At 40.4% G+C, this 27,171-nt stretch overlaps 1 protein-coding gene across 4 annotated transcripts in view; it reads right to left on the bottom strand.

Annotated features, from left to right (window-relative positions):
• Positions 1–20,082, bottom strand: part of SCRN1 (secernin 1) — a 62,605-nt gene extending 42,523 nt beyond the window's left edge. Inside the window, exon 1 of one of the 4 annotated variants that reach the window (XM_043463305.1) lies at positions 19,889–20,082. The gene's annotated coding sequence lies outside the window, so the exon portion shown is untranslated. Of the gene's footprint in view, positions 1–3,845; positions 3,852–18,972; positions 19,104–19,532; positions 19,695–19,888 lie in introns of those variants that run through there. The other 3 variants (XM_043463304.1, XM_043463306.1, XM_043463308.1) reach the window with 3 other exon arrangements.
• Positions 20,083–27,171: the final 7,089 nt, after the last annotated feature.

Genomic DNA, 27,171 nt, shown 5'->3' with positions numbered 1-27,171 from the left:
CTCTTGACCCACACACCCAGCCTAATTGATATCCAAAGCTGATTTCATCATCTTCCCCAAACTGGGTCCCTTCCTAAGGTTCCCTGTCTCAGTGGACAGCTCCATCAACCATCTCATCGGAGCATCAGAATCTATCCTTACCATGTGTTTCTCCATTACCTAACATATCACCACGTTCTGTAAATTCAATCTCCTAAATCTCTACAGAAACTATCCACTTCTTCCCACTTGTACTACTCCTACCCTGCACCAAGCCACCATCATCTCTAAGCCTGGATCATTGTAACTGCTCCTAAGGGGTGACGCTATATCAGCTATTAGTCTCTCTCCAAAACATTCCTCACATTGCACCCAAAGTGACCTTTTTAAAAGAAAGACTTGGGGACTCCCCTGGTGGCCCAGCGGTTGGGACTCCACACTTCCACCACAGGGGGCACAGGTTCAGTCCTTGATCTGGAAACTAAGATACCAACATGCCATGTGTCCAAAAAAATTTTTTTAATAAAATAAAAGGAAGGTTTGATCATGTCATTCCTGCTTAAAATCTTCCATATTGTTCCCACGGCTCTTAGAATAAAGACCAAAAGCTGATCAAGCCCATGTCGTTTCCCCGCCTCATCTCATACCATTCACCCCTCCAGTCTCTTAACTCCAAGACAGAGGCCTTTTTCTAGTTTCTCAATACTCCAGAGCCTTTGCTCAAGCTGTACCCTCTTTCCTCAGCATTCCTTTCCCTGATCCCTACATCAGTCAATTGTACTTTACAATCACAATCTAAAACAGCCCTGTAATTATTTCATTACCAACAATCAGTAATTAGTCTTTCTTCCCCCCACCAAAGTTTAAAAATATGAAGGCATGGACCATGTCTCTTTTGCACATCTCTGTAAACCCAGCACTACACAGCGCCTTCTGCAGGGTTACTTTTGTTGTCTAGTTGCTAAGTTGTGTATGACACTTTTGTGACCCTAGGGACTGTAGCCCACCAGGTTCCTCTATCCATGGGATTTCCCAGGTAAGAATACCAGAATGGGTAGCCATTCCCTTCTGCAGGGGATCTTCCAGACCCAGGGACTGAATCCTCATCTCCTGCATTGGCAGGTGTCTTCTTTACCACTAAGTCACCAGGGAAGCCCCCACCCCCACCCCCGCCACTTGCTCAGTCCTTCCTTAATGCTCCACCAAACTGCGGCTGACTCTCAACAGCTCTTTCTCACCACCATGCTTCTGCACCCACTGAAGTGCCCCTCTGTTAAGTCTCTGCACATGTCCCTCAGGATCTGATTTAAAAACTCCCTCTCTTTCAAAAAGCCTTCTATGAAGAACTCTGTCATTTTCTCAGCACCCATAAACACTGATGCATCTAGTCTGTCTGAGGATAACGTGCCTCCGTTCTTTATAAATGTACCGCTTCAGATGTTTCAAATAAAGCTCCCTGAGGGCAGAACCTATGCCACCCAATTACAGTAGCTCATTCCCCAACTCTCTGAATTATAGACACTCAACAAACATTATTATTGAGCCAACTATCATATTTGTGCCACGAATTACCCAACTTAGACGTGTTTTATTTTATGACCCTAAGATAAAATGTGAAATAAAGCAATATTTTCAGAAAAGCAACCAGGATTCAAACCTTAGCCCTGCCAACGCCACCTATTAGCTGTGTGACCTTGAACAAGTTACTTTACCTCTCTGAGCCTGAGTTTTCTTTCCATAAATGTTTTGCTCCAGCCCACAGATTTATCATGAATATCAAATGAAATGATGCTCAAGAAAATATTTTGAAAACTATGGAGGCTACCTGGGTTCTGACTGTTCAAATACAGCAGCATTTCAAAAATTTCCATTGCACAAGTCAATTAAAATCAACTCTCCTCACTCACTAGAGCAGCTATCAAGTCACAGAGTCAGCAACATTCTATATTTAGAAACATCTTTGTGAGGGACGATGTTGCTACATCTATAACCAAACTACTTCACATTAGTCTGCACATCCACACCCCAGACTGTCAAGAGTTCTTCCCAGCGGTGCTTATGTCGGATCCCTCTCCAGGACACAGAGAAGTATGGGAGTCCATAAGTCTGAAAATCATTTCCTGCTGCATGCGTGCACGGTTGTATCCAACTCTTTGCAATCTGGACTGTAGCCCGCCCAGCTCCTCTGTCCATAGAATTTTCCAGGCAAGAATACAGGAGTGGGCTGCCATTTCCTACTACAGGGGATCATCCTGACGCAGTGATCAAACCAACATCTCCTGCATCTCCTTCTTTGGCAGGCAGATTCTTTACCACAGAGCCACCAGGGAAGCCCCGAAATTCCTTCTCGTTCAGGAAAATATCCACCAGTCCTTTAAAGGGAAAAAAAAGGTGAGAAGATAAAAAGTCTTCAGTTCTTTCTCCTCTTAACCTTTCCCATTTTCACAAAACTACATTATCTTCAAATTTGAAGGGGAGAGACAGATAAACCAAGACTCCGTGTGTGTGAGAAAGACCTACAATAATTGTAATAAGATGCCTTTATAGAGGGCGCCTAAAATTAGGAGGTAAGAAGAACTGCAGGCTAAGCCAAATAAAGTGAAACAGACACAGAGAAGATAACATGCAGAAAGGACACATTTCCTTGTGTTTCTATGGTTCACATAGGCAATGGGAATTCCCCTCCTTCCCGACTGTTGGGCCATGTCAAAAGTACTGGCATCGCAACTATGAACAGAACCTTATTTTACTTGATTCTTAAAAATGGTAAAAATCCACTGGCCTTGAATTTACAAGATGTATCTGCAGAAAACAAGCAACACACATGGCTTTTCTGACGAACACTTATTCTTCAGCCTGGACATCTGCTTGGTCAACAAGTCATCTGAAACACCCGACCATGACCAATATACAGGCAACAGAAGCACAGGGAAGTTGGCTTTTCTGCTGAATTTTGGGAATGATTGGGAATGCCAGAGGGGAGCAGAATTTTTATGTCTACTTTTTTTTTAATGCTAGATGAATCAGCAAACTGTGTATTACAGCCTACAGCAAACTAGCCAAGGAAAATTGTCCATTTGCTTTTCCTAGATCACCATTCCACACAACGACTAGCCTCGGAGATAACTTAGCTAGATCCTTGTCTATTCTCTAGATCAGTGTTGTCCAAAAGAATTTTCTGCAGTGACAAAAATGTTTTATCTCTACTGTCTAATATGGTGGCCACCAGCTTCAAGTGGCTATTGGAATGTAGTTACTATAATTAAGGAATTAAACTTAAAATTTTATGACAAACTTTAGTTAAATTTAAATAGCCATACATGGGAGGTAGAAATTCTATTGGACAGAGCAGCATTACAACTGCCTAATAAACCCAGAAATGAAGATTTTCACATTGAGGTTTCCAGAAGTGCTTATTTGTGAAATGGTTCACTTGTTCTAGGGCTTCCCAGGTGGTCCTGGTGGTTAAGAAACCTCCTGCCAGTGCAGGAGACAGAAGGGACGTAGTTTCAACATCTTTGTGGGAAGATCCCCTGGAGGAGGAAAGGGCTACGCACTCCAGTATTCTTGCCTGGAGAGTTCCATGGACAGAGGAGCCTGGTGGAATACAACTGAAGCGACTTAGCACAACGACACTTATTTTAATGATGAAACGGGCTATCACCCAGTTATACTGAATTAGCAAAGAAGAGGCATGATACTTTCAAAAAACAGAGGAAAATAAACATTAGGAAGAGGCTACTGAACTCACCATGTGAACTGAGTTTAAGCAAGCTCCTTCCTCCAGAGGCTAAAGGTGATCACAGCCCTGGAGGACAATTCCGTTTTCCTTGATGTGAATCTCACATTCCTAACTCTGAATATACCAGGAAAGTGGCCCTCACTGCTACCTGGAACCCTCTGTGTACTTGGCTGGTCAGCTCCTCTCTTTACCTCCTAAATGAACTTTTGATACCTTCACTTCTCTTTAAACTTCCAATTACTTCCTCTAAACAGATTTCACTTCCTTGTCCACAAAAGACAGATGGCTGGGGGAGGGAGACTGTTCCAGAAGGAGGATATGCAGGTTTCAAGGCCCTGAGGCTAGAGAAGGGGAAGGAGTCAATACATTGAAAAGCCAGTGTGGCTGAGGCCAGAGAGAATGGGAAAGAGGCTGAGAGGCAGGTAGACAGGCTGGTTCCTATTGGGTCTTGAAGGAGGTGGCAGGGATTTTAGGGTCTATCCCATAATAAACACTAAAGCCACTGAAGGGTTCTAAGCCAGGTTTTAGGAAGGAAATGGAACCAGTGCACACACAACTTTTCAAAGTTGCTACATTAGGGAGGAGACAGTGCAGTAGATGAAAGGTAATTCCATTCCTAAATGTCTACTCTAAGGAAGGGCTTCCCAGGTGGCTCAGACTGTAAAGAATCTGCCTGCAGTGTGGGAGACCCAGGTTCGGTCCCTGGATTGGGAAAATCCCTGGAGAAGGAACTGGCAACCCACTCCAATATTCTTGCTTGGAGAATTCCATGGATAGAGGAGCCTGGAAGGCTACAACCCATGGGGTCACAAGGAGTTGGGCATGACTGAGCAACTAACACACATACACACACTCCAAGGAAATGATCAGGAATATGGATAAGATTTATGCACAAAAGAGTGCATTACAATAGTATTTATACAGGTGAAAAACTTGCCCAAACTTAACTGTCCAGCATCAGAGAAGTGGCTAAAATTTTATGCTACGTCTATATGGTGGAGTGGAACACCATAAAACCATTAAAATGTTTGTGAAGCGTTTTTAATTGAATGGAGAAATGGTGTGGGGAAGTGGAGGGAGGATCCAAAATAGATTATCTCAACTATGTGAAAATGTGCATAGAAAAAGACTACAGGTAGTAGCCTGACCACTAAATTCTTTGTTTTTCTATATTTTTCTTTTGTTTCTTTACAGTCTGAGCCACCTGGGAAGCCCTTCCTTAGAGTAGACATTTAAGAATGGAATTACCTTTCATCTACTGCACTGTCTCCTCCCTAATGTAGCAACTTTGAAAAGTTGTGTGTGCACTGGTTCCATTTCCTTCCTAAAACCTGGCTTAGAACCCTTCAGTGGCTTTAGTGTTTATTATGGGATAGACCCTAAAATCCCTGCCACCTCCTTCAAGACCCAATAGGAACCAGCCTGTCTACCTGCCTCTCAGCCTCTTTCCCATTCTCTCTGGCCTCAGCCACACTGGCTTTTCAATGTATTGACTTGTATTCCTACAAGTACTTATATTTATTTAATCACACAAAAAAGATTTTAAAAAATTAAACCTGTGAGTATTGCCAATTTAGGAATTTAATTTCAAATAAAAAATCTGGCTCTATTTCTGCATCCCAACATTTAAAATTTTAAAACTGGGAACTTCCCCAGCAGTTTAGTGGTTAAGACACTGTGCTTCCAATGCAGGGGGCCCAGGTACCAACCCTGGTAGGGGAACTAAGATCCCTTAAACTGTGTAGCAAGGCCAAAAACAAGAAATTTCAAAACTGGCAAATTCTTATTTGAGTTATAGTTAGGACAAATGATTTATTCAGTATTATAGTTATCCTCTGGTATTTTGTTTTCTTTTTCTTTTTTTTTTTCCTTTACAGTCTGCTCAATTCAGAATTACTCAAGGAGTACACAAATTTGCATTACTATTTTTTATACAAATAGCAGGCAGGCCTCCTACAGTCGCCTCCTTAAACAGGAAAAGAAAAACTGGCCAATCAGAAAGTCAACTTTCTGCTGACCCTGAGATGGAATTCTTTCGAAACTGATTCAAGGGATCTCAATTTTGCTCCCGTTATCTGTCATAATAATGGCTAACATACCAGATATTCCACTGAAAAAAAAATTGAGATGTTAACTCATCTATATACTGTATAAAACATGCATTTTGAAGTCTCTGTTTACAGTATTTTTATAAACTGCTAAATCATTCATGTATAACACAAAAGACTGACTTTACAATTTTTCTCCTTTTCCCTCTATAATCTTATCCAGCATTATGAGATATCATAATCTCCTCTGAAGAAAAATAAAATTTAATTAACTCCCAATCACATATGCTAATACAGAAATCTATTGCATAGTTTTTTTTCATCATTCATAATCAGCTTTAGAAAACAGGAAAACTATTCAAGAATGGGTTTTCTATTATAATTACACTCTACTTAAACCAGCAGCAGAATCAATGAACAAAGCTTACTCAAGAAATAAAGCCATGACTGATGACTTTTTTTCTTAACTTGCTTGCTTTGAGGCACAATTCTGAAGCAATCTCGGAGTCATGAGGATCCAGAAGTAGGGATGGGGGTACAGGATTATACTACAGCCCTAAAACTGAACCCAGGAATGTCTGAAGCACTGTTTCCTGAACTGTATGTTGTAGTCCTTTCGTGGGTTATGGAATCAACCTACTGGACAAGATCAACATTTTTTAGAAAAGAATATATGCATCTCATATAGGAAGGGTAAGCATTGGCACATGAAACTTTAAGTTCAAATATACACACAGAATTGTGTGTATGCACTGGGCTACGATACATTTCTTTTGCTACAGGTTTCAAGCAAAAATCTTCAAAAGCAACAGGCTTAGAGGGCAGGTCTATTGAATAGGCTTCTTTGTGGTAAATACCAATTGGGATTCCTGCCAGGAAAACTAACAGCTCCAATTAATGAAACACTCTAATTTAACTCTTGTAGACAATTAAACTGACAGGCATTTCCTAGGAAGTATTTGTTAAGAATATTTCAAAGTGCATTTATCTGTACTTTATTCCAAGTAGAATAAGCCAGTCACAAAAATGCAAATACTGTATTTCACTTATATGAGTTACCTAGAGCAGTGAAATTCACAGAGGCAGAATTAGAATGGTGGTTATCAGGGGCTGGACCAGGGAGGGACAGGAGAGGGAGGAGGATGGACAGTTGTTTAATGGGTACAGAGTGTCAGTTTTGCAGGGTGAAAAATTTCTGGGGATTGGTTGCACAACAACATGAATATTCTTAACACAACTTAACTGTACACTTAAAATGGTTAAGATAGTAAATCTTATGTGTATTTTAAACATAAAAATCAAATATCCACAGGTGGCTCAAGGCTACCGCAGTGGCCTGGGCAGCTTTAGATAGGGTGCTATCAGTTGTGGTAAAGTATTTCTAAGAGCAATTTTTAACCATCAAAATCTTTTCAGGAGTCATGACTTCCTCTTGGGAATTATAATTGCAGAGTCCCTGAGCTCACAGCATCAGAGCTGCGTCGCCCAACATCCCCCCTCTGGCTGGTGACAGGAGGCTGGGTACAGGCTTAGGGGGATGGAGTGCTGCACCCCTGTAACTAGGAGACCGCTGACAGAATGTCTAGACAAGGAAGGAGGTAGCTGCATGGGAAAGAAGGTCTTTGTCCTCAAGTTCAGTGAGTAGTTATTGAAGAGGATGAATGCTCCAAGCCAAGAAGGGGTTTTCTTCGTCTGAATGCCAAACTGCCCTGCCCTTTCATCTCAGAAAGGCTACAGTGGCCCTCATCGGTCACCATACCCAGTGATAAGAAAGCCTTGAATTGCCTGAGAGGAAGAGAATGACTGTCTGTATAAGCTATAGGTTTATTAGCTGTCTTGCAAATAACCGTGACAAAGGATCTTTTCTTGCATAAGGAAATGAAACCCAAATGTCCTTACTTTCCAAGCTCCCAGCTTTACTGAGCAGATTGGGTAAGTTTAAAGCCCATGTACATTAATTACCTTCTTTCAGAAAAGCAAAGAAGAATGTATTCTATATTTATTGATAAATTCATTTCTTAAATCATTGACATTCCTGCTGAATTGAAAACAGGACAAATGACACTCACTTATAAATTTCCTTTCCTATCCTTTCTCTGCTATTGAGACAGTAAAGGATAAATAGGGTGTTTGGAAAAGGAATTATCTAACTGAATTGAGATGAAAACGCCAGTTGATGGAAGATACGTACATCAGACTCATCAAGTTCTGCCTGATAAATAAGAAAGATGCTAGTAAGTGTCTTACTGAAAGCTCAAGACAGCACAGGACAAAGCTTTAGGACTCCACAGCCAGTGATTTCCAGCTTCTAATATTCAATGTCTTTAATGAGGAATTACCTAATGGAAGAAAGACCACATAGGGTATTGAGTGAGTAGGCAGGTTTTGGAAGCAATCTGAGTTCAAATCTCAACCCCGTGTCACTGTTCTGTAACAGGGATAACAACAGGGTCATGGTGAGGTTCAAATGAGCTGAAACATAAAGTGCTCAGAACGCCATCTGGGACACAGTAAGGACACATCACCGTGAGGGTGAGAAAAGGTACATGATGAAGGCTGTTCCTTTGTCAAGGTCTGATCTGAACAAACCAGACTTTAGAAACCTGGCTTTTTCCTTACGGTGTCTAAGTGCTCTTTCACCGTTTAAAGATGTGCTCCACTGTCACTTAAAGCCTTTTAAGAGCTGGTCACTATGCCCTTTCCCTAAGCCCAAGGGCAACACCTACCTCTGACAGCTGATTCCTGTAGAGTTCAGTGCCACTCACTCACTGTCATATTTCTGAGCAGCATGGGATGGTTTAAGGGTGGCAGGTTGTGCATTCATTTGGTTTGGTCCAGAGCACTGGCCTAAACTGCTGGCTTCCTTGGTGGCTCAGACAGTAAAGAATCTGCTTGCAATGCAGGAGATCCAGGTTTGATCCCTGGGTTGGGAAGATCCCCTGGAGAAGGAAATGGCAACACACTCCAGTATTCTTACCTGGAGAATTTCATGGACAGAGGAGCCTGGTAGGCTACAGTCCATGGGGTCGCAAAGAGTTGGACACGACTGAGCTACTAACACTTTCACTTGAGCTTTCTTTTTTCCTTTTCCTCCCTGCTACTAGTCACTGGTCATGAGTTTACCACTTTTGCAACAATCCCTACTATGTTCCTTCATCTTCTCACTGAAAGTTTGCACCTGTCTCATCAGATACACTCACATTCCAATGTGTAACTAAAATGTGCTTAGAGGATCAGACTAGAGTGATGGAGTCTCTAGATTGAAGCATCAGTTTACAGAGAATACAAATGACAACCATGGGCATGAAATCAGCAAAATCCAGACTATGAGAAACTCTATAGGACAAATCTGATTTCTTCAACAAAAACTGCAAGAAAAAAAAAGATGAAGAGACAAAGTTATTTAAGATATGTACCAACCAACTGCAATGAGCGGGACTTATTTAGATCCTGACTTAAACAATCTGTACAAAAATTTTATGACAGTTAGGGGACATTCCCCAGTGGTACTGTGGTTGAGACTGTATTTTAATGCCAAGGGCCCCGGGTTCAAACCCCAGTCAGGGAACTAGGATCCTACAAGAGGTGCAGCAAGGCAAAAAAAAACCAAAAAACAAAAAACCTATACTGTTCTCTTTACTTAAAAAGTAATGCACATGATAAGATGTTTAAAATTCTTTTAAGGTTAGAAATAGCACTGTATGTGTGTGCTCAGTTGTGTCCAATTCTTTGAAACCGCATGGACTATAGCCCACCAGTCTCCTCTGTCCATGCACTGGACTGATCAACTTGTAAGTTATTCAGGGGCTCAGATATCTCTTTGAGTAAGGATAACTGGGGGCAGGGAGGATGGGGAGGGATTTTGGTTTGCCTCGGTATATTAGTGCACTGGGGAAAGAGGAGAGTCCCTGTTTCCCTCTATCTTGCTCTATCTATCTCTTTAGACTATGAGCCCTATGAGGGCAAGGACACTTAGATAATTCCTTATTTCCCCAGGAACCTAGCACACAGACTGGCACATGATAAGACCTTGACAAATGTTTGTTGAACAAAATGAAGGTTGAAAGGGTATCTATCTAAATTTCATCTCCAATGAGAGAAAAAGAGCAAGAAAATCTGATTCTGACATGGTACTCCCAAGCTGTGGTTCAATCAGTGGGATTCATATTGGACCACACGTGGAAATGGTCTGAGGAGCAGGTTCCTGACACCTTCTCCTTGGAGATCCTGATTCAGTGGGTCTGAGCTGAATTCAGAGAGTATATTTTTAACAAATGCCCAGATGATTCTGATGCATCAGTTCAGACTGGTGTGGAATATCTATTCTTATAGGTTATTAAACTTCTTTGCTTCTCAAAAGTATGATTCATTTTTTCTGTCTGGCTTTGTTTTCTCGTTTTTTTTTGGGGGGAGGGGGGAGTGTAGAAACATTCAATATATACAAACAAGAAAAGAGTACTATAAGCCCCTAAGGTGTTAACCAGCTTCAAGGGCCAACAACTATCTGCCATTTTGCTTCTCAGTTTCATTTTTAAGGAAACCATTTAGTTTTAATTGAATATTACTGAAATCAGCAACTGCATCAGCAGCAATACTCTTTGCCTTAAAGACCAAGGTGAGTGAAACACATCCCTGGTTAACTTGAGAGAAGTATGACAAAGATGTAGGAGGTTGTGTTTTCTCAGTCCTTGACTTAAAAACTGGAAAATCAGGCTAATCACTCTACATGATAATCAGGAAGATTTGTTAGTTGTTATTTAAATGTTTTGGATTTTGCACTACTTTAAAGAAATAAAATCATTGAAATTTTTAAAAATGTCTTTTAAAAAAAACGCATTCTTCATTTCAACATAGATGCAAAGTAAATTCTTTAGTAAGGATCATGACTTCTCTGCACTGGATAGAAAGAATTTAAGCCAGAAAAAAAAGCTAGATATTATTTCAGGTGGCTGAATATTTCTAAATCAGTAGGACCTGCTAAGAAATATTCTTTGGATGCTTTTTCCTTCGTGAGTGAAATGATCACAGACTGATTTGCTATTCCATTCCAAAATTACTTCAATCTAGGTGATTAGCAAGAGGAAATGAAAAGAGTGTGTATTTCAAATTTGCAAAATCAAAATTCCAGGTAATTAACAATGACTCAACTTCACCATAACCTCTGATAATTTAATGGATTACTGCTGGTGCATCACCTCCCAAATACAGCCACTTAGATGATCATAAGAATAAAAAAACAAAACAAACACAATAAATAACTTACTATCTTGACATATCATAAAATACTGGCAAATATATAAATACACAAGAACAAGCTGGTGAAACAAAAAGAAGTCACACAAATTACATGCGGTATCACTCAAATTATGTATACTATATAGGTAGTTGATGTGAAAAGACTGTAATGAAATGCAACAAAACTTTTAAGTGTAATAATATTCCTGGGCTGTAAAATCAGACAATTTCTTAACCTATATTCAGGCACTTTCAAATTTCCAACATGAAAATCTGAATTGTAATGAAAATACTTTAAAAAAAGAAAAGGAACAGCTAAAGTAGAAATAACTTATTTTCCCAATACACTGCAGTTAATAAATATGGCCTTTCATAAGGCAGAGACCCAGGGATTAAGGACAACACCACAGCTCAGTTATGGCAAATGGATTCATTTTATCTTTTGGCCACATCTGATTTTGCCCCATTTTCAAGATATGCTGACAATGAGAAATATGAATAAAGCAAAATGTGCAACTTAATGAATGATTCAGGTGACAGCTGTTAAGGAAACAGAGTTTTCTACAGTCAAATCACTATTCTTCAAATCACTCCAGAATGTCTCTATAATGCAAAATATTCTGTTTCCCAACTTTTAAACATCAAAAAAATTTCATAGACACCCCACATAACAGTGATTGTAGTTGGTCGGGAAATATATGCTATGAATTTAATAACATTTTAAATGCATCTGTATGACTTCCCAGATAGCTCACTCAGTAAGGAATCTGCCTGCAGTTCAAGAGACCAGGGTTCAAGCCCTGGGTTGGGAAGATCCCCTGGAGAGGGAAATGTCAAACCACTCCAGTATTGCTGCCTGGAAAATCCCATGGACAGAGGAGCCTAGCAGGCTACAATCCACGGGATCACAAGAGTCAGACACAACTTAGCGACTAAACCACTTCTATGTACTCACACTGGTAATAAAATCCTTATACATCTAAAAATAAATGCTAAAGATACAATATGTATGACTCATTACTTATTCTGTGTCCATTCAGTGTTGGGACACACTTGAATTCAAGGCCTACCTTCAAAAACTCTACCATACCCAGTGATCTGTTCATCATTCAGGTGCATTTAAAATAAGGAACCACTTTATAGAAAACTCAGGCTGCATGAGCATCACTTTTGAAAGAGCTCTTAGGAATTTTAGAGGGGAAGAGAAAGAATTAGTTGAATGGCATCCATTTCTCATAAATAAAACAACTGATTTTTTAAATGCGGAAAAGAGTAGATAAGTAGCACAAGCAGTATTTGTTTTTCATTCAAGTTAGAAAAATACAGTCTGATCAAGTTTGGACTTGATAAGGAAGATATTTTCCAATATATGGCAGGTTGAAAGACAGTTTTCTATCTTTTATAATGATACAAAGAAAATAAATGACTTGCATCACATGAATAGTATACATTAGACCTGTACAGTCGGAATAATCTCTCTAAGAGAATATATTATGTTTTTTTATTAATAAGACGGAATCAGATAGACCCAGATTCCAAGTGCAGCTCGTCCAATCACTAAGTTCTTCATCTATAAAACATGGCCATGATGTCTACCACATACTGTTATGGGGATTAAATGAGATGTTAAATGCAGAGTATCTGGAATAGAGGAACATTCAAGGAAGGTTTGGTCTTAAAGATGAGGGTTCTGGGAATGTAATGATTATGGAGATAAATGAAAAACACTGTTTTTGAAATATACAGGTATATGTTTAGCTTCCAAAAGCATTCCCTGTGGGAAAAACTGGGAGCTACTGAACAAGTCACATCTAAGTTTCTTCTATTTCCTTCTATTCTCATTTCTGACATTGCTGCCATTGTGACCACTAATTTGGCAAGGTTGCTACAAATGATGATCTTCCTATTCCCACCATCTGTTTTCCTCACCCATATAAACAGCCTATTGTCTATTCTGATCTTTTCCCATTAGTATGATTTGATATGTACCTGTTAGCACTGTAAACTGGGATTTAAATAATCTTCCCATTCACTCTTAAAACAGTGGTATACACTCTGTCCCTGTAAAACATATCAGGTATACATTCATCTCCTACAGAAGAAATTTAAATCTTGCTAGTATGAAACCACAGGGTTACTTTATGTCTAGCAAAATGGATTTGAAAACTACTTTGTAGCGACTTCTCTGTCAATCCAGTGGGTAAGATTCCAAGCTCCCAATGCAGAGGCCATGGGTTTGATCCTGGTCTGGGAACTAAGACCCAATTAAGATCCCTCATGCCACTTGGCAGGGCCAAAAAAAAAAAAATGGGCACTTTGTATAAGTGCCCATTAATACTAGAGCCACTTGCTATGTTAAAAACCATCAGGAAATTTATCCCATTTTATTACCAAAAAGGAACCTACATACATATATATGAACATATTAGTGTGTGTATGTAAATACATATACATGTGAATGTAAATACCCATTTATGCAAAAATAAATATATACTATAGATAGAACGAAGGGAGAGAGGAAAGGAGGGAAGTAGGAAGAAAAAAGAACGACCTGGAAGGATTAATATTAATCCTGAGCGTTGCAAGTGGGACTAAGCATGGGCTATAGAGACAGAAACTTCCAATTTTATCCACTTATGTCATTCTAAATATCTTTATAGCAAGCTCATATTGCTTTATTGGGCTTCCCAGGTGGTGCTAGTGATAAAGAACCTGACTACCAATGAAGGAGACATAAGAGACTCAGGTTTGATCCCTGGGTCAGGAAGATCCCCTGGAGTAGGGCATGGCAACCCACTCCAGTATTTCTGCCTGGAGAATCCACTGGACAGAGGAGCCTGGCAGGCTACAGTCCAGTGAGTTGCAAAGAGTCGGACACGACTAAAGTGACTAGGCATGCATACATGCATTGCTTTATTGGATTGTTAATTATTTTTAAAAATCTGATTACTTCAGGGCTCAAGAAAGGACATTTTAAGACATCTCATTTAATTATTTTAGGTCACTAAGCACGTATGCTAAGTGCAATTTTAAAATACACTAAGGTTTTACTTTGAGAGGAGAAAAGGATATTCAGGTGAGCCTTTGATCACTGTATGCTTTTTTTTTTCAAAGTTTAAACTTTTAATTTTCTATTAGGGTATAGCCAATTAACAACACTCTGATAGTTTCAGATAAACGGCAAAGGGAGTCAGTCATACATATACATGTATTCATTCTCCCCCAAACTCCCTCCCATCCAGGCTGACACATAACATTGAGTAGAGAGTTCCATGTGCTATACAATAGGTCCTTGTTGGTTATCTATTCTAAATATAGCAGTGATCACTGTATGATTTTAACTAGGATTTTTAAGAAGTGATATGAATTACTAATATGTACTTTGACCCCCTAAGCACGTACAAGCACTGTGTGCAACCTAAGAGGAAAATGGCGCTAAAAAGATTTTCTCAAGGTCTGTACCATCTAGAAGAAGAGGCGCTCATGTAAACCACCAAGAGGAGGAGGGCGGTAGCCCAACTTAAGACAGTGATCAGCAATGCTCATGGAACCCTTCAGGAACACTTAGCTCACTTTAGGGAGTAGATTAAGCACTGGGAAATTCAGGTTAAATACATAACCATTAAGAACAGAAGGAGAAGGGAACGTTAACATCTCAAGCTCTTTCACTCTGCTGCTGATAAGGCTCAAGCTGGGAGACCTCCCACTTCCTCCCCTTCCAGTCACCCACCTGTTTCAGTTCATCACCATTCCAGACTGGCCGGAGGCCCTAGGGATACTGGAAGTTTCTGGAGGGATAGGACAGGTGGGTGTGACTGACATGTACATCACGTGAGCCCTTCCCACTCATCCCATCTTCTCCCCTCCAGGGTCTGTTCAAACCTCTCTCACTATCCACATCCAACTCTATGAACAGCATCATACACTTCAACCAACCTTCACTTTCTGTTAATGACCTAGACCAATGCAGCCCCAAAGAAATACAGGGCAAGACATGGGAATCACATATGTAATTTTATGTTTTCCAAGAGCCTCATTTAAAAAGTAAAGAGAAATTGATGAAATTACTTTTAACAATGTATTTTGTTTAACTCCAATATATCCAAAATATTAATTCAAAATACAGGCATACCTCGTTTAATTGTACTTTGTTTTACTGCACTTCACAGACAATTGTGTTTTTTACAAACTGTAGATTTGTGGCAATCCTGTGTGCACCAAGATTATAGATGCTGTTTTCCCAACAGCATCTGCTCACTTTCTGTGTCACATTTTGGTAATTCTCACAATATTTCAAGGTTTTTTTTCATTATTGTTATATTTGTTATGGTTATCTGTGATCAGTGCTCTTTGATCTACTATAAAGATAACTCGCAGAAGGCTCAGATGATGTCAGCATTTTTTAGCAATCAAGTATTTTTAAACTATGCATATACATTTTTTATACATAATGCTATTGTACACTTACTAGACTACATGATAAACATAAGTTTTATATGCCCTAGGAAACCAAAAAATTCATATGACTTGCTTTATTTTGATACTTGCTTTATTACAGTGGTCTGGAACCCAACTTGCACTATCACCAAGGTATGCATGTATAATCAACATAAAATCATTAATAAGCTGTATTTGTTCCTGCCATTTGCAGCAATATGGATGAGCCTAGAGAGTATTATGCTTTGTGAAATAAGTTAGAGAAAGGCAGATATTGTATGTTTACACTTATATGAGAATTTAAATAATAAAACAAACAAATCTGGATAACAAAACAGAGATTCACAGATATAGAGAACAAGCTAAAGGTTAGCAGTGGGGAGAGGGAAGGAAGGAGGGACCAGATAGGGATACGGGGGTCAAGAGGTACAAACTACTATATATTAAAAATAAATATCAAGGATATATTGTATAACACAAGGAACATAACCAATATTTCATAATAACTTAAAATGGAGTCTAATCTACAAAAATATTGAATCACTATGTTGTATACCTAAAACTAATATAATACTATAAATCAACAATACTTTAATAAAAATAACTAATAGAATATTTTAAAATCTTCTTTTCCTATAAATGTTTGAAATCTGGTGTAAATTTTACATTTACAATACATCACAATTCAGACGAACACACAATTGTAATACATCACAATTCAAGTAATCAGTAGTCACATGTGGCCTGTGGCTAGTGGGTATTGAATTGAGCAGCACAAACCTAGACTCTCACTCCAGTGAAAATGGTCCCAAACCTTTACAATGACTGACTATTGCTGGATAAAGGGATCATGGGTGGTGTTTTAAAAATAACTTTGGCTTACCTGTATCTTTTATTGTCCTCCAACAAACACAGATTGCATGTGTTTATGTATTTTTGAAACTTGTGATTGTGTCTTTGACATATAGAGAGAATTTCAATGAATGAATCTTCACATTGATGCTCTAATGCAAGTTGTTGTTTTAATGGTACATGTGGCATCGGGCTTCCCAGGTGGTGCAGTGGTAAAGAATTTGCCTGCCAATGCAGGAGACTAGGGTTTGATCCCTAGGGGTCAGGAAGATCCCCTGGAGAAGGAAATGGCAACTCACTCCAGTATTCTTGCCTGGGAAACCCCATAGACAGAGTAGCCTGGTGGGCAACTATCCGTGAACTCACAAAGAAACACGACAGAGTGGCTGAGCAGGCACACATATGTGGCATTAACACTTGTCTTCACTTCAACCTGCCACTTCATACTTAGTTCCTATCTGTTTCGCCACTGTAAATTATTCTCCCAGTTGCATGCAGCCCACCCACCTTCTCCTTCTGCAGATCACTGGGTTGAAGGTACAGAAAGCCCAGAGGAAATATTTCCCATACTCTCAACACCTCTGCAAAAATACCATGCACAATTTCTAGTTCTGCTTTAGTAGAACTAGGGTCACTGGTATATGATTCCAAGAACTTAAATTCAAATTTGACAGCAAATTTGAAGCTGCTGTCTTCAGCGCTGCTTCAAACTTATTTTAAAATAGGTTTGTTATTTACTAATTATTTAAAGTTAGATATATTCAAAAGCTATTATATGCCCCACCGTGGCTTCTAAAAAAAAAAAAAAAAAACAAGCAACATAAGCAACTAATTTTTTAGTTGCACTTCTCACCTCAAAGATTCTGACATAAAATATAAAAACCATAAAATTATGGTTTGGTGCTTAAATACAGATACAGTCTAGTCTCTGGAAAATGGGAACATGAGGTGGACACAGCTTAAGAAGTTAAATGGACTTAAGTTAGGAAACTAAGGTGTGAGCGCTTACTTTAAATACCTATAGATTTTAAAATTTATGTTAAAGTTTGGTTTCTTGAAGTGTTTGCCATTGTAACAATGATACGTTTGCCCTTTTCTCCTAGGCTTTGGAAGGTGACATGTGGAATCCTAAAATGGGGAGTTCTGACACCTGGATTTCAGTTCTCACTGCCAGCTGCCAACCAGCTACATGACCTTGGGAGCAGTCCATTCACCCTGCTGGATTCAGCCTCACCGGCTGTGAAGAGAAGGTTGACAGCAAAGCCCTTTCTCAGGCTGCTTCCAGCTTGCCATTCCTGACCTTTGCACTAATCTCTCTCTATCCCATTATCCCTGAAACACTTGCCTCCTCATGCATCTCCTCCTTGCTAAAGGAGAAGATGGCTGGCAGCACAGCAGTGAAACGGGAAAGAAAGGCTGTTTTATTTTAAAATCTCAAATGAGTCACTTTTCAAGAATGCATCATTCTCTGGTGCCTGAGTGCTTGGTCATGATGTCAAATCAACACTTCCAATAAGACTTGCTCTAAGAACCTGTTATTTGTTCCATGTACTGTTCTTAGATGATGTTTATACCAGACATTCATCTCTTTTAAGAGCCACTTGTAGGTACAAAACAACACATAAGTTATCAAACAGCTATCAGCAGCCAGATAAAAATCACAGTTTTAATCAGGTCTTTGCACCAGCTTTTGATGAATTAGGATAATCACAGCTTCCCACACTTCCCACATAACCTCCCCAGAACCTTGCAGCACTCTAAAATCTAGCCTGCTCCAAGAATCACGTCCTACCCTTTAGGGCTGGCTGTATCCATACCCAGGAGAGCTCCCCTTCCGGTAGACCCTCTCCCCACCCCCACCAAAGCTTAAATCAGGGGGCAGCTGATGTTAACTCTGGTCTGTGCCGATTCCGCCAGGCCTGATTTTTCATGCTGCCATTTTGAATTAATAGAAGTCTCCTCTGCAACGGATGCATCTTCTAATCAGATGACTTGGAACAGAGGAGGCACCGGGACACACACTCACACACATACACCACGGGGGAGCTGGACATAAGCATAATTCAAGACACTTGCAAGCCAGAATTAAACAGCAAATCCGGAAAGACAGTATTAGTTAACAGACCCCTACCAAGACAGTGTGGAGCCACAGCAAATGACTGTTTCCTTACATGCGTCTAGGTTTAATCGACAAATTTAACCCCTAAATCTGAGTTCTCATCAATTTCTCTAAAGTTCAAGCGTCCCTCCCGCTTTGCGTCCCTCCCACTCGTTTCAGACCTCAGGAGTAATGTCGCCCAATAATCCGCGATCCAACAGACCAGCGAACGGAGGGCGCAAAGGCAAGCTGAAGTGCATAATCATCTCAGAAATACGAGTGCCTTTGACCACTAAGTGCCCCAGAGAGAGCCACCCCGTTAACTTGCCCAGACACCCCCCCATCCCCAAGAACCTCGCTGGGTGTGGCTTGAGGGTGGGGTGGGGTGTTGTGACAAGTCCTTCGGCCCGGGTAGACTCCGGCAATAGCTGACACGTTTGCCCTTAGCGGGAGGGTAGTCCTCTGGTCACGATTCGGCGACCACAGACCGGTTTAAGCGGGCAGAGCCGGGCCCAGGGCAGCGGGCCCGCCCGGCAGCCATGTTCGCGCGAGCCGGCCGGCGCGGCAGGTGCGTTACCTACCGAGAAGGTGCCAGGCCCGCTCCGCCACCGGGGATGCGCCAGTGCGAGCCGGGATCCCCCGGAGCGGGGGGGTGGCGAGGGCGCGGGTGGCACGGGGTACACACCCCAGCGGGCCAGCGACTGAGACATCAGGCAACGGAAACACAGGAAAAGCGGCCTGGGCGAGCGAGAAGAGTTAAAAAGAAGTGGCTGGGGTTGGGGGGAGGAGGATGAGGGGGTAGGGTGAGGTTGGGGTGTGGAGGGCAGGGGCAGGTTCCATCCAGGCTGCAGTGCTCGCGCCCTGGGGTGGGGCATCCCTCTCCTGCGCCCCCGCAGTCTACAGCCCAAATCACCTTCCCCCACCCCCAACCCCGGACTGAGGCCCCCCTGTCTCGTGATCCCCTAGAGACCCCCTAGCCAGCATCCGCGTAGCGGATCCCAGGTAGCGCCACCCGCGGGTCTGGAGAGGCAGCCGGAGCCGACCAGGCACACGGGGGACAAGGATGGCGGATCAGGGTGAAACCCGCCGGGGGAAGCGGCTGCAGACGCCCTGCGCTCCCGGGGTGCCCTGCACGGCTCACCTGGGGGGCGGCGGGCTCCGGGCTCTGGGCTCTGCTCTGCGGTGCCGATGCCGCGGCCGGCGAGCGTGCGCGTGCTGCGGCTGCGGCGATTACTGTGGCGACGTCGGGGGCTGCAGCTGCAGCGGCGGAGGCGGCCGTCGGGCGCTTCCCCCACCCCAGACTCCCAAAGCTCCGGGCCGCCGCCCCCAGCTAACAGCTGGCCGGGCTCACGTGACCGCGGGGCCCACCCTCCCTGCCGCCGCCGCCGCCTCCTTCCCCACACCCTGGCCCCGGACCGCGCCGCGCCGCACCCGCCCTGGGCCTGATCCCGGAGGGGGCCTGGGAGCAGAAGGGGCTGCTCAGCGGGCGAATCTCACCGAGGAAAGTGGCTCCCCCCTTGCTCGATCTTTATTTCTTGATCACCGCCGGGCTTGCGTCTCTCTCTCTCTCAAGCGAGACCTCGGGCTTTAAGGAGTCAGACAGACCCCACTTTCTCTGGCGCCTCTCCGGGATTCCTCCGTTTCGGTTGCTACGTGCGGGCCTCTGTGCCTAAGCGAGATTTCTCCGCGGAGAAACGTGTCCAACACTTTGTTGACTCATATGTCCAAGCCGACTCCCTCCCTGGGTTTAAAGGTACGGTTCTGCGCCATGTTGATAAGCCAGACCCTGTGTCCCATACTTAAGACACTGAAGCCCAAAGAGGTTAAGTAACTCGCCCAAGGTCACATAGCAAGTAGCGAAGCCAAGATCCCAAACCTAGGTTAATAAATCTGTAGACAGGTACCGAGTGTGTTGATGCTGGCGTCAAGGTCATTGGTCAGGACATGACCATCCATCCGTCTGTTACTAGAACAGACTCTACCTTTTATAAACTAATAAGAAAAGACCATGTATACCTATGGCTGATTCATGTTGATATATGGCACAAACCAACACAATATTGTAAAGCAATTACCCTTCAATTAAAAATAAATAAATTTTTAAAAATTCATAGATCACCTCAAAAGATAAGAAGAGATGGTTCACAGGAAAACAAACTGCAATACCCCTCAGGCACATGAAAAAAATATTCCAGCTCCCTTAACTGTAACAAATACAGATATAAAGTAGCGTTTTCCACGTGTCAGAGTAGCAAAAATCAAAGTTTTATAACTTCCATAGAGGATAACTTGGCAATACCTCCCCAAATTACAAATACAAACATAGCCTTTGACCTAAAGATTCCATTTCTGGAATTTATCCTACAGGTATACCAACACAAGTGTGAAATGATATGAGTACAAGGTTATCCATTGCTACATCCTTTTTTCTAGCAAAGATTACCAAGCCTATGCCCATCAATAGAGAACTGTTCAAATACATAACTGCACGTTGTACAATAGAATGCTATCCAGCTATTTAAAAAAATGAGTACTGATCTATGTATTGATACGAAAGATTTCCAATCTATAGTAAGGGTGGGAGAGCCCTGTGAAGAACACTGTGTGAATGTGTTACCAGTTGTGGGGGGAAATATGCCTGTACTCATTTGAAAACACACAGACTATCTTTGGAAGGATACCTAAGAAACTGTCATAGTAGATGTCACCAGGGAGAACTGGGTTACTGAATGTAGGAGAGAGAAGGAGATCTTTTTTTTTTAACATCTTTAAGTGTTAAGCCTGTGGTTCTGGTTTGCCAGGAGTGAAAGAATAGTGGGAGAGGGCTGGGGGAATCAAGGCAGATACTGCAGAATAGAGCAGTGGTCATAGAATCCTGGAGCACAAAGGGACCTGATTATGCATTTAATCCAACCATGGAAACTGTCCTTTTAACTTTTATCTTTATAATATAGTAGATTTTGTTTTTGTTTAGATAGAGTATAATTGAATCTTCATTCAGTCAGACACTCCTTGCCTTTTAATTGGAGCTCTTAGATCAGTGGCTCTTAAACCCAGGGACATTTGGCAATGTCTGGAGACATTTTTGTTGTCAGGATGGCAGAGGTGAAGGAGGTCTCTACTGGCACCTACCACATAGAAGCCAAGGATGCTATTAAATATTCCAAAGTACAAAATACAGGTCCCCACAACTAAGAACTGTGTTGTGCTGTGCTAAGGCTTTTCAGTCGTGTTGGACTCTTTGCGACCCCATGGACTGTAGCCCACCTGGCTCCCCTGTCCCTGGGATTCTCCAGGCAAGAATACTGGAGTGGGTTGCCATTGCCTCCTTCAGGGGATCTTCCCCACCCAGGGATCAAACTTGAATCTCTTATGTCTCCTGCATTGGCAGGTGGGTTCTTTACCACTAGCACCACCTGGGAAGCCCCAACTAAGAATTTTCCCAGCCCTAAATGTTGGTAGCATCAGGGTTGAGAAACTCAGGTGTAGACCATTTCTATTTAATGTAATTATCAATATGATAGGTTTTCAATGCAACATCTTGCTATTTCTATTTATTGTGTTCTTTTTTGTTTGCTTTTATCTCTTTCCTTTTTTTTGAAGAATTGAGTATTTTTCATATTCCATTTTACAACCATTATGGTAAATAATGAGAAAAACAAAGTTCAGTTCAGTTGCTCAGTCATGTCCGACTCTTTGTGACCCCACGGACTGACAGGGGAGCCTGGCATGCTGAAGTCCATGGGGTCGAAAAAAAAAATTATTAGCCATACTGGTTGTTTCATTTTATTTTTTATTATTTTCCTAGAATTTACTATATGCATCTTAAACTTATCACTGTCTACCTTCAAATAGTACAATTTCAGATATAATGCAGAACACTTTCAACCGTATACCTATGTTCCACCCCATTTTTACTGCTATTGTCATTTGTATAGGTGCAGGTTATAGGATAATGAGCTCTTTCAAGCTTTGTCTGAAAATGTCATCACTTTACTTTCATTTTTGAAACTTTTTTTTGGCAACATAATTTTTGGTTGAGAGCTTCATTTTTTTCAGCACTTTAAAGGTACCATTCTATTGTCATAAATATTCTATTGTCAAACAAGACTTGCAAAGTTGCTGAAGGAAAGTCTGTGTTTGATTGTATTTCTCCCTCTGTATGTAATATGTCCTTTTTTTCTCCTATGGTAGATTTTAAGAGTTTTTTCTTTAACACAGGTTTTGAGCAATATGGTTATAATGTACCTTGGTGTGTTTTTTTGTTTGTTTTTGTTTTTCCTATGTTTATCCCATTGGGGCTTACTGAGCTTCTTGGAGCTGTATGTTTATAGTTTTCATCAAATTAGGAAACATTTTGGCTGCTATATCTCTAAATATTTTACCCATTGTACCCTGCCCCTCCCAAATTCAGAGACCCCAATTATAATTTATTAGACCACTTGATATTGTCCCACAGATCACTGAGAATCTGTTCTTTCCCTCTCCCTACTACTGTTTATACTCTCTTCATTTTGAATAATTTCTGTTGACACTTCTTCAAGTTTTCCTATCTTTTCTTCTGCAGTCTCTAATCTACTAATGGTTAATACTGTCAATGAAAGTTTATTTCTCTCTCTCTTTTTTTTTTTTTCAAAGGGACATTTACACTTCTCCTGGCCTGAGGAATCCCTTAATCCCTCTTCATCCCCACAGTAGACATCTCAGGTCTACAGACCTCACTTGGCCTGGTTGAGATCCAGACCTGACATCTCTTACAGCTTCAGAAACTAGGCGGAGTGAAGCAAAGTTGCACAGTAAAAGGAATTAAATGCCACCTGTCAATGAAAGTTTTATGTAAGATACTTTATTCTTTATCTCTCTTAAGTTCTATTCTTCTTTTTATACTATCCATTTCTCATACACATTTTCCTTTAAATATCAGATCATATATATTGTAATAGCTGTTTTAAAGTCCTCATATGCTAATTCCACCATTTCTATTTTTAGTCTTTTATTGGTTGTTTTATCTCCTGCTTCTTTTTGTCTCTTTTGTAATTTTTCATTGGATGTCAGTCTTTGTGAATTTTATGTAGTCGAGTGATGGATTTTTTCTTTTATTTCTTTAAAGGCTGTTGGACTTAGTGCTTAAGAATCATTTTCACACGAGACATGTTTATAAACTGTTTAGAACCTTTCTAGGGTAGCTTTGGTCTTCCCGGGTGGCTCGGTGGTAAAGAATCCACCTGCCAGTGGCAACCCACTCCAGTATTCTTGCCTGGAAAATTCCAAGGACAGAAGAGCCTGGTGGGCTGCAATCCTTGGGGTTGCAAAGAGTCGGACACAGCTGAGCATGCCCACAGGGTAGCTTTACCTCTGTGACTGCTTTGGTTTTTACGAAGGTATGATTCATCTATTGGCGCTAATGAATGTTCCATGTAATCAGTCAGGTGATTCTGGCTGGTAGGAATTTGGACAGTTCTGTTTTGTGTGAGCTTTGAGAATTTTTTGTTGCATAGCTATGCAACAGTTGTTCTTTCCTCAGGAGTTATTCTTTGCCCTCCTTTGTGGTGACTTACCATATGCATGCACAGATTGGTCTTCTCTCAGTGACTCAAGGAAAACTTTATGCAAATTTCTGGGCTTTTTTCTGTTTAGTTTTCTCTTCTCCAGAGCTCTGCCGACAAATTCTAGCTGCTTTGACCTCCTTCAACTCTGATGTCTGTTTCTTCAACCATACAAGACAACTGGGCTCTGTTTTGTTTTCCTTCTTTTTTTTTTATCATGTATGGTTCAGGAATTGCCTCCAAACAGAAGAAAATTGGGGTAACTGCAGCTCTTATTTGTTCCCTTTCTCTTGAGAATCCCAGTCCTGTTCTTCTAGTTGCTCATGGGTTGTCCAATGTCTGACAAAATTTGTTTCATATATTTTGCCCAGTTTTCTAGTTGTTCACAATAGGATAACAAGTCCCATAGAAATTCTTCCTTCATGGACAGATGTGGAAGGCAAAGACCACTAATCTTAATGCCCCTAAGGAACCAAATGTCTGGATATGACTAGACTCATCCTAACTGCAGGAAGATTCTTCACCAGCTGAGCCACCAGGGAAGCCCTAAGAACTATAAATGCATAGTTTATACTTACAGAACTTCTTCAACATACTGATATAACAAGGAACATTTATTGGACACTTGTACCAGGAATGCACTATTGCTGCAAAGATGAAAAAGGTATATCAGCCCCACCTTTCAAGAAGTTAGAGGCAAGCAGGGAAATAATAATAAAGTATAGAAGTCATATATGCATATATTGTATGTTGCTGTCAGGGTAACATAAGAGTTATGCATAGATAAATACATTAATCTAGCATGTTGGGAAATATAAACAAGTTTAAAAGATAATCATAAATGAGGATTAACCAAATCCAGACCACCTAAAAAAATACACTGATGATAGGACTTGCCTGGTGGTCCAGTGGCTAAGACTCTGAGCTCCAAATGCAGGGGGCTCAGGTTCAATCCCTGGTTAGGGAACTACATCCCACATGCCACAACTAAAACCCAGCACAGCTGAATAAATAAATATAAGACTATTTTTTTTAATATATTGATGATGATTTTGCCTTTTCTTCAACCAGTGTTACTGGTTGTCTCAAGAACCCGATGCAATGATTTTGGGGAGCTGAAGTGCATGTGTAATTGAGAAATCCATTTAACACATTGCATGTAGAAGCATTTTCCATTTAGTACTGCTTTTAGTGTAATTATAGGAGAAGGAAAAAGATCTATCATTGGGCAACTCCATGAGGATGAACGACAGACAATATTATGTGAGTGAGACACTTACATATGGGTAAGAAAGCCTGTGTAACTGCTTTGTATGCAATCGTATGAGAGCCACAGAAAGGAGCTGACAGGATGCCATGGGAAAAAGAGAATGAAAAGCACTAGTTAAGATTAGTCAGCCACCTGCTTTAATCCTATGACAACCATGTTTAGAAGGTTAGTTTTCTGAATTTGGTTACCATGGTAACAGACCTTTAGAATGCCCTTAAAACAATTTACAGAATGACTACCCGTATTGAGTATAGGCAACACTGAGAGATTATAAGTATGCATATCTATTTTTAAATTATTTTTAGAATTTAAATGATCAATCTGGCCTTTTAGATATGTAGTTTAGACAACCATAAATTGTATTTTAGCAAAAAGGTGTAAAATCCTACTCATATAATTAGATGATGGGCTTGTAAGTTCAATTATTTCAAATGTGTCATTTCAATGAGTGGCTCCTATTTAATTTTGAATAAGATAGCAGTTCATGAATGTTCAGGACCTGGTTTTAGAAACAAATTATATATGTTTGACATTCATTGCTTCAACTTTAGGACTCATTCGTGGGTTTAGCCAACTGAGCAGATCATTTAAAGGACAGCCGCTGAAACTTCATCTTATGATCATCAAAGAGCAGACTAGAAGATTCTATAATCAGACTTAGGAGTTTCAACCTAATCCTTTCTTGCTGATATGTTTTCCTAGTTTACAATGTGTAGAAAAGGTTGACCTCATGCTGTATATGGTTTTAAAATAGGGCTTGCTTTTAATTCTCTAGTGACACCTGTGGCCACCTTGTAATAGATGAAAGCTCCTTTTGAATTGTAAATGTTGAGCCTTTTATGTTGACAATTTTAACATCACTGCTCACTTGAGATAATACATGACTCTATCAGAAGTTACTATTAGTTATTTTCCAGTTCTTCAGAAAAAACAAAGTCTGTCTAAATTGCTGTAGAAATTTTGGTTTCAATTAAAAGATCTCCTTCATGCTCTTAGTGATTAAACAGTGATTTCACCTATTGAGAGAATTTAGGAAATTTCCTCTTCTAGAGAAAGAGTATTTTGTTTGGGGTGCTCTTTTGTTGTTCTACGGAAGACCAAAAAATTGGTATTATTTTGTTTTTTGTCAGTTTAACTTCAGAGAACTGACAATAATCCAGATATATAGAGATAGTTTAGTTCTTAAATCCATGATCATTCTTTCTTTTCCATTTCTACCTTAATCATAAACCAAGTTCTACATTTTTACTATTCTTCTTATATATCCCTTATACCATTATACTGTTCCTCTTATTATATCCCTTATACCATTGGCTCTAGCTCTTACATGTGCAAAGGATTTGACCTTTTGCATATGTAGAGTGATTTATTCCTGAGAACTGGAATCTTTGTTTGGTTCTATTTGAATTTCAAAAAGCACTGCTCATATTTTTTGAAACAAAAATTAAAAGCAGAGATTATTTTACCGTCATATGAATTTCTCAGCTTACTGGTTTTTCTTTACCATGAATACAAAGAAAGGATTGGGCTTTAAAAATTATTAGAAAATTTCAAGAATAGCCAAACACATAGAGGAAGTATGCTGTTAGCTATGGGCTGGGGGGAAAGTACTACCAGTGGGTATAGGGTTTCTTTTTGAGGTAATGAAAATGTCCTAAAATGAATATAATGAATGAATATAAATGAATATAATGAATGTCCTATAATGAATATAACTCTGCAAGTGTACTAGGATTTCTTGAAATGTAAAAAAAAAAAAATTAGTGTACTACAAATTAATTTTTATAAAAAATGAAATAAAATAACTCACCTGAAAAAAAAAAAACACAAGAAGAAATATTAGAAAACCAAAGAACATTGCCCAGTTTGAGGGAAATAGGTGAATAATAAAGAGTTAATAATTTCAAGGAATTATTGCCATAGTAGTAAAATGTTGGGAAAAAAAAATCTTAGGAGAATTGATT

The sequence above is a fragment of the Cervus canadensis genome, chromosome 3, assembly GCF_019320065.1.
Source record: "Cervus canadensis isolate Bull #8, Minnesota chromosome 3, ASM1932006v1, whole genome shotgun sequence".
Lineage (NCBI taxonomy): Eukaryota > Metazoa > Chordata > Mammalia > Artiodactyla > Cervidae > Cervus > Cervus canadensis.
The sequence above is the reverse complement of the archived record's forward strand: the minus strand, read 5'-3'. Positions and strand labels throughout refer to the sequence as shown.